The following is a 9,017-nucleotide window of genomic DNA, read 5'->3' as shown; positions in this document are numbered from 1 at the left end:
CATTAAATTAATGCCCAGCAGATGACCATATACTAAACAGTCTTGAACATTCTGAACTGAGAGATCCTTGGCTGCTTTCAGGACGTTTAAATATTTAAGTCATAAGAATATTCCAGGAAATATAATTCACAAATAGGAGCTGTATTTAGCTGTAAACTTGTACTTGGAGGCACCTTGGCTATGGGTTAAAAAAATAGTTCATGCAGTGTTGTTGTTGTTGTTTTTTTAAATTATTAACTGGTCTCTGGATATCACATCTGTAGCAATGTTATATACAAATATAGGGTATATCTTTTGTTTATTTTTGCAAATAAATCTTGTTTCTTCATAGTGTTTTCATTTGCCTTTTCTTTGTTGCTTAAAAGAAAAACCTAAAATTTTCTCCAACATCTTTTTCTAATCACTTCCTTGATGATAAATTAGATTAAGGAAAGATGTGAAGGAGAATTCAAAAGGGCTTCACCCTATGTGTTCTTAACATGTTGTTTTATAAATGCTGGTATACGCATGGAGAACTCTGATAAATAATCTCTACATACTTCAGTTTATTTTAATGAAACACATTCTCTTTATTTGTGAAGCCACATTACAGAAAGTGCTTCATACAGGAAAAAACTTCATAACAAGCAGATTTGAGTAAAGTTTTAGGTTTAAGAAACTGTTACTGAAGCTTTAGTAATTTACATGATGATCAGCTTCACTTATTGGTTGATCATTTCATTTGATTGCACATAACTATGGACTGTTGAATGGCATTATCTCCTTTTATACCAGCTCTTATTATGGCTACAGGTACTTCAGGGTCATCTCAGTTAGGAACTATTGTTAAAAACAAAGGTTTTTTGTTTTTTGTTTTTTTTACCTCTAGCCTGGTTTTCTATTTGTGAGCATTAACTGGGGATGTCACTAACCAGTGTTTCCGGACCAACCCAGGTCATTGTCTCTCACAGTCAGGTTTAGATGTGTTTTAGTTTATAATTTGAGAAAATACAGAGATAAGAGCTGCCATCTTTACGAGAAGACGTAAGGAAATGTTTTCATATCCTCTAAGTCTTTTAGCTAAGCTCTGGATGGCTTTGATCAACCTTTCAGTGATCCGGGCTGTAAGAAATCCTAAATCCAGGAACCGTGCATCATCTTAGACAGCAGGTCAATAAACTGCTACAGTACAAGTCAACCAGCAGACCTCAGCCAGTGTCCACCAGGGTTAGCATTTGGTTTCAGCCACAAGCTAAAAGATTCTCAAACTAGAAGATGTCTCCTTTCAAATCAAGTCTCTCACATGCATTCTGCCATAAAATGCCAATAATGATCTAGTTACAACCTAACCCTGAGCCTGCATTGGTGGACAGCAACCTGAGAGATGGTGAGAGATCAACAGTCCTCACAAAAAGGCGTCCTCACATGTGAGAAATCCACAACATGGTGCCGAGTCAATCAGAAATCGAACGAACTTAAAAAGAGCAACTTGCGTGGCTGAAAATCCACCGATCACAGGTATGGATCCAGATTAGTTTGTGATAAATTTATGTAAACATCAAGAACACATCTCACACATATTTATGAGATTATGAGATCAGGGTCAACTCCAAAAGTTGTAAGTTTGGCCAAGAATACCGCTCATATAAATATTTTTATTGAACCTTAACAAAACTGGTAATACTGATTTAAAAAAACAGTCTGAACAAACCATAAAACCCCCTCGATGAAGGGAGAAATTAAAAGCCACCAAAACTGCTAACACTGACGGAAAAAATGAACTCCAGCTGACCACTCATACTCGAATCTGCCTCTGGGGGGCAGCAGTCAGGTGAGCCACAGACGTCGCTTCATACACTAATTTACGTTTGTTTGTTTAGAAAGTCCTTGTCTTCCTGATGACATCACGCAGGTCATGAAAGACAATGCGCTGTGATTGGTTGGGGACTGGCCTGCTGTCTGTCTCTCTATGCTGAGGCCCAGGAAGATGGAGACCTTTGACCTGCAGAGAGCGTGAAGTGCTGAACGGATGTGAAGGGATCAGCGTGTCAGTGGCTGTTTGATGAGCTGAGACAAAACCTGAAACCTGCAGGTCGACACCCCCAAAAGCACCCCCACCCCTCCAACCATAGAGTGTGTGCACTTCTTTTGCTGACATTATGGGACCCTGTTTTTGGGGAGCAACAGCAGGTCCCCATGAGGTAGATTTGATTCTGAAGGCTTGGTTTAAGGTTGTTTAGGTGCATCTACAGTAAATGAGTCCATGTAAAATCCTCTGCAAAGATGAAAACACACCTGTGCCTGTGTCAGCTACGGGTCACAGACTCTGCTGCCATGTCACAGGTTTCCCATGACACCTCACCGCTCACAGCTCTCACATGGGAACAAAGCGACTATACTCAGATCCCCAACAGCCACAGTTCATCCATCGCCTCTGTTTTTGGCAGTTTTAATTACTTACAAATCTTAATTGTATCAATATGAATAGTAGCTAAATGTCCAGTCTGTCCTGTGGGAAAAGCCTTTGTCAAAATCCAGGTAAGTAATATTAATCTGGTCAGAAAATATTCACCAGTGTGTCAATCTGTCCTCATTTTATTTAAAACCTAATTAGAGGACTAATTAGGTTTTAAATAAAAATTCTGCCGCCAACTTTTTTACCAGTCAGTTCTCTGACATTTTAAAAACTGTCCCATGATATGTTCAAATAAGTTTCATTAATTGAGATATTTGGTCCTCTAAGAGTTTTAAAAAATCTCTTCCTTAAAGTTTTAATCAGTCCTGGCCCCAGACTGTGTCAGTGGTGTTCTGTCAGGGCAAGCAAGTCGAGCACTGCTTGCACAGTGAAAGCTGAAAATAATCATCAATCAAAACCAAAGTGAAATGGCCTCACTCTTTCCATCTCTAACAGCATTCTCTTATTAAAAATTTCTTGCCTGTTTGCATGCATCTTTTAATTACTGCCGTCATGTGGCTACAGTTGACTGCTGTTTGTTGAAGCAGGCTCCTGCAGCACTTCTCAGTTTCATTCTCCACGTTAACAATAGCTGGGGCTTGTGAAGGTGAGAGACCAGCAGCTTTTCGGCTTCTTTGCCTTTTTGATGGGAAACTAATGGGACTAATAGGAACTCCTTTAGCACGTTAGCAAAGACAGTCTTGATAATGGAAAGGAGGTGCAGGCTCACCCAGCACTTTCAGATTAGTAACTATGAGAAATCTCTTGGTCAAATGACTGCAGAAAGTTTAACCAGCTGTTCTACTGGCACACCATTTTTAGTTAAGATTTTAAACTTCCTGTACACACTCAAAACGTTCAATTCCGCTGTAATTTTTTAATTTATATATTTTAATGTACTTTTTAAATCAAGCTGTATGTCTGTTTCTGCATTAATTAAACCTGTTCATTAAAAGGACAGTCACTACAAAACATTTTATAAAACATTTCCAGTTTTATAGAACAACAGTTGCATCAAGATGATCACAAGTTAAAGACTGAACAATAATACAGAGAAAACATCTACGGAGCTAAACCTTGAACATCTGCAGCAGTAATACTGATCCATACATAACACTGAAAAATAAAAGTATTCTGCAGAAAAATGTTCCCAATCAAACTTTATATATAACCTGCCAATACATCAATTTGAATGTGTAGTGAAGCGTCTTTATAGTGTTTTGTGAAAGGAAAGGTTCTTAAAAATTCGTCCACCACTCATCAAGTATAGAAATAAAGATGTTTTACAGTTCTTTAGTCAGAAAGGAGTCCATCGAGCGGACAAGCCTGTCAGCATGTAACAAAAGGCATGAAGAACAAAATCATACAATGGTATGTTTTAATCAGGTCCTATAAAAGCTGCTGCACACCACTGTTTCCATGTATCATCAGACGCATTATATGTCGTCTGAAGTTTGTCAGCCACTTTTTTTTGCAGTTTTCTTTTTCAGACTACTTCGTGCTCTGTGGCGTTCTTAAGAACCACCTCAGCCATGTTCGACCGTCCTGCAGCTGCTCCTCCTCGCCCAATTAAACCTGATGAAAGTGACAGGCATCAGCAGGACAACTGTATCATCGCTGTCGCTGTTTGGCCACGTCGCTTGTGCTCCACTTTCCCTCTTTTACATTTTTTAAGTGTCCTTTTCATGCGGGTCATGAACAGGAGCGATTAAAAGTGGAGAAAAAGAAATTTGCAGTTATTTCCTGTTAATATCTTTCCCTTGTTGGGGTCTAATGAGAGGAGTCGCCCCTTCACTTTCAAGAGGGCTTAGCAGCAGTTAGCTGGCTCCAGGCTGCGGGGACAATAATCACACTTTAACTCAGCCTCACAATGACTCACACCACTTAATTCCCTCTTTCAGAGCCGGCGATAAAACGCCAGAGGCAAAATTAATAGATGCTAATGGCCACCTTCAATCAAAGCCGAGCGGGATCCAAATCTGCCAGTAAGGCCTATTAATTAACATGTGGAGCGGGTGGGGGGAGCACGGGGAGGCGGAGGCTGCCATACTGAGGCAGGATGGGGAGGAAAAAGGGGCTCTGCGGTTCACACGGGCCTCTGCAGGGCAGCCCATTGAAGGTGGAGGCAGGGGGGCTTTGTGGAGCTTCCCGGGCCACAATTAGAGCCTCCTGAATGGGCTGGCATTTGTCCTCCAGGTCCCAAAGCTGCACAGGAAAGGCCGAGTCTGGGCCGCATGGGTCGAACCTGGCGTGCAAGTGGTGTCCAAGGCTGAGGACACGAGGCACGAAAACACACAGAGGTGCCCCTTTCTTCTTCTATTTTTTGTAAATGCAAGATGAGTCCTCCTCTTTTAAACTGCAACAATATGTTTGCCATAAATTTCATGTTTTCAGCTGTTAAAACTTCATTATGATCATCAAAAACCTTTGAAACCCTCTAATGATTCATTACAACTGATATACTTCATATACTAACGGTAGCTTAAGATATCTGAATATTTCCATTAACCACAGAAAAATTATTTGTTCTCACAGAATTTAAAAAATCAAGCTTTACCCTTGAAACTGATTAACCCAGTGACGTAGCAGAAGGTAACAGGTAGGCATCACTGTAATGGACTCCCCCGACATGTTTAAGTGCAAGTTTTCACAAAGCGTGAACATTTCTGTACTTTTAATTTGCTTTTGATGGTAATGAGCAGGATCAGGGAGAACCTGTGGTGTTCAATATTGGCAAAGTTAAACTCTGGAATAAAACTGAATGTGAAATAGAAAAGCCTGTATGAGACCACTTCACAAAGGTGGCCTGAGCATACAGAGTATTAGGATGTTTGCCAGAAGTGGATCAAGAATGTTAACCAAAGGATTTTGTCCCCAGTAACAGCACTGATGAGATTTGTTGGTTTATATGCACCTGCCTAGTATAGGCTCGTTTTATAATACATTTTTAACGTATTAAAAATGTATTATTGTCATTATCTGAATATATTACAAAATAATGGACCGATTTCTGCGAGAAGGTAACACCAGCTAACACTAACTGGCTAGCTACTATTAGCTTAGAAATACAGTCCACTCATCTCTAACATCCCCAAATGACTGGCTCGACACAGATTACAACACAAACTACACATGACAACAGAAACTAATCCTGATGTGGCTTCAGATTTTATTCTACTCATGATATCATGAGCAAGCAAGGCCCGTTTTATGAAACCTGACAATATTTTTTCTTACATTCAGTCAAACTGGATGCAGTTCAAAAAGATAATGAAAAACCAAAACCAATTATAATCAACATTAACTTGCCTGCTAATATGGACAAACTGTAACTTACCTACAAAGCAAAATACAGGTTTAAGCTGATGACGATGACTAATTTATCTAAACCCAAAAGGCTAATCTGGTAAGCTAGCACGTCACTTTCACATTACTTTCTAAGCTAACATTATAAACAGCAGCTAGCTGGCTGTCATCACTATTAAAATAATATCTGAATGGAAAAGCTAGTCTGCTAGATTGCCTGAATACCTTACAATCTAATGTAATCCATGACACTCAACTTATACATAACAGTCTTATTTTAGCTATCAGTAAATCTGGTTTGAAGCAAAGCAAAGATAAATAACATTTACTTTGTACTGTAACAATCAACATGGGAGCATTTAGCCAACTAACTGTAACTTTGGCAGAATAGTTAACTTAGTCAGTCCTGCCTGACTAAGTCCTAATTATGCTTCTGTGTTGAATCTACAATGTAAATCATGCAAAAGGCCAATGTCATTAGCAGCGCTTATACTTGTGTGGCCTGTATTGGTGCACGTCAGGTTACAACGCAGGGTATTCAGACGTTTCTGTGGCTACGAGGGATTCATACAGAAAAGTATAAATCTAGTGTCAGCACGTAGCTGCTACAGTAATCGTAACGCCACGAGAAGCCAGAACACGCAAATCAGTTGTTGTAGTGATCTAGCTGCAGCCTACTTAAAAAACTGAAATTCTGAATCTTAAATTTTCTAACGATTTAAGATTCGAATGAAAATACAACAGAAGTCGGATTTCCTTGAAATATTTATTTAAAAAACACAAACAACACAGGCTGTTAGCTATAAATAGCTAATGCTACCCAGTCACATGCAAAGTGTTAAGGCAGTGCAAAGAATAATATCACATTTCCTTTTACTTTTTTTTAAATAAATAAATACATTTATATAAATATATAACTGGAGATACTTGTAATTTCAAACTGTTATTACTATGGGCCACACTTTGGGAATCACTGATCTAGCCTGTATATCAATGACATGTTTAATAAATGTTTTTATTCCAAAACTGTTTATTATTTGTCTTATATTTTCATGTTGGAGTAATTTAAATTACACATACAGTCAATGGCTCAGGTGTTGTCTTCACTTGATGTGATTTTCCAGGTTTTTTTTTGCTCTCTACAAAATTAATCTCAGCACTATATCAGCATTATATTGCTTTGAATCATTAGAAAAACAAACATTTCATTTATTTACTTTATAAAAATGCATCTCCAGGTGTTACTAACGATGGAAAAAGCAGATCTCTGTGTAGTCATTTAACTGTGGTTATGTAGTGTTTACATGAGAAGAAATGAACCATTAAGTTTATGTAATCTGGTGGAAATGCGCTCAAAACAGCAGCTCAGTTAAGGAGTTACATAAACATAAGAGTGATAAGAGGAAAAAAAGAAAAAAAGTTGTTTGAGCTGTTGACTTTTTTCTGATTTGTATTCTTTTATTTTTTACTTCATGTGATTTTTCTTTTTAAATAGTTTAATTTGCATAAAATAAAACTTCAGCTGACTAAATGTCCAATCAGCTGATGAGCATACAGTTCCCATCATTCACTGCATTAAGGCGATGATACGGTAGAGATCCCTCGATTTCACTGAAGTTTGATTTTGATGGACGTGTTTATCGCCTTGGTCACAACACGAGAGCAGAGGACGTCTCACTGCCTTCAGCTGCAGGACAAAACACATAAAAGAGGGAGTTTTCCTCTGACCTTTGACCTCCAGGGTCAATTGTCTTGTTCTGAGTCAATTGAAGTGTCACTCAGAGACACACGGAGAGCTGTGTTTTCATCACTTCAGAGGACATCACACTGGCTTTTATTCACTTCCTGGAGACTCACCTCACAGTAAAATGTAATGACTGAAGTTCAGAACCCGAGTGTGTGCGAACACACTTCAGTGTGTGAGTGACGCACAAAGCAGTGAGGTCCACGGTCACGCTTCACAGTTTGGACCTGAAGCTCTTTGTTCGTGGTCACAGAGAATACCGTGAAATTAGCATCAAAGGTGTTCTTACGCCAGAAAGAAATGAACTTTGGGGGAATTTTTCAATTCTTTTTATGGATTTCAAGAAACTAAACCTAAACATATGACAACAAATCACTGACAAAAATACACACAAGCTAGTTTTTATACAATCTGAGAACAAATCAGGGGCGTTTATGCAGCAGCATATAGATGCGCCATGTTGACAGGAAGTTGTAATAAACTCACAGTTGTTACTGTGACTTCACATCATACACATTCAGGTAGATCAGCAGGTGGCCGCCATCCCGAAGCCCCTTAATAGAAACAGTTTTAGACTAATTTTTAATTTTTCTCTTCCTTCTCATCAAAAAATAAAAACAGAGGCACGAAACAGCTAAAAGTAGCCACGAATAGTCTTCAGAGTTTAAATATTGTCTCATTCCTTCATTTAATTAGTTTTGTGTCCTCGTTTATGTCACTATATAAACAGAAAGAGACAAAAATAATTAGAAAGATGCACAAAACGGCTCCACGGGCCTCTTTAGCCTCATTTTCTGTCTTATTTAATTGTTTTTTCTTTTTGTTTGCTTCAAAAATTACAAATAATTACTAAGATGCGCAAACTGTCTCTTAATCCGCCCACACACACCGGGGTCAACTGCTTGTCACATTTACACGATAAATAAATTTCTTTAAGCACATTTCTCTCTCACTAAACGAACATTAGAAGATAACCAGATGATGATTTCTAATTAGACAGCTCATATTAATCATCTCTGCTATGACCTCATCACTCTCATCATCATCCTCCTCTTAATCATCCTCTTCATCACTGTCAGTCATTATCATCATCACCTTTAACATTCCTCCTCCTCCTCCTCACCGTCATCCTCTCCATCAACAAAATGGCAGTCGGGGCGGCTGCCTGTGCGCATGCTCGGCGCACACCTCTGGCAGAGAGGGCAGGTATCAGTGCCGAGGCTCCTGACTGACAGACACTCCCGGCTCGACTCACACATCAGCGCGCGGCGGCACGAGGCAGGAGGACACGCGGCCGAGGATCACCCGGAGCCTCTGAGCATTTTCACCCCAACAGCGGAGCCCGCCCCGGGCACAGGTGAGAGGAAACTTCGGCCCCTTCCCGGTGCGGAGTGTCCGGATTTGCGCTTTTACGCACAGCGGAGAGTCACCATGGGGGGAGTGGGAGTGTGAGCTCCCCGAGTCCGCGGACCTGGACTGACTGGACGGCGGGTCGTTGAAGAGTTGAGCGCTCGGTCTGCAGCGGTGCTCACG

Source organism: Pelmatolapia mariae, linkage group LG2 (genome assembly GCF_036321145.2).
Source record: "Pelmatolapia mariae isolate MD_Pm_ZW linkage group LG2, Pm_UMD_F_2, whole genome shotgun sequence".
Lineage (NCBI taxonomy): Eukaryota > Metazoa > Chordata > Actinopteri > Cichliformes > Cichlidae > Pelmatolapia > Pelmatolapia mariae.
Note: the sequence above shows the minus strand (reverse complement) of the source record.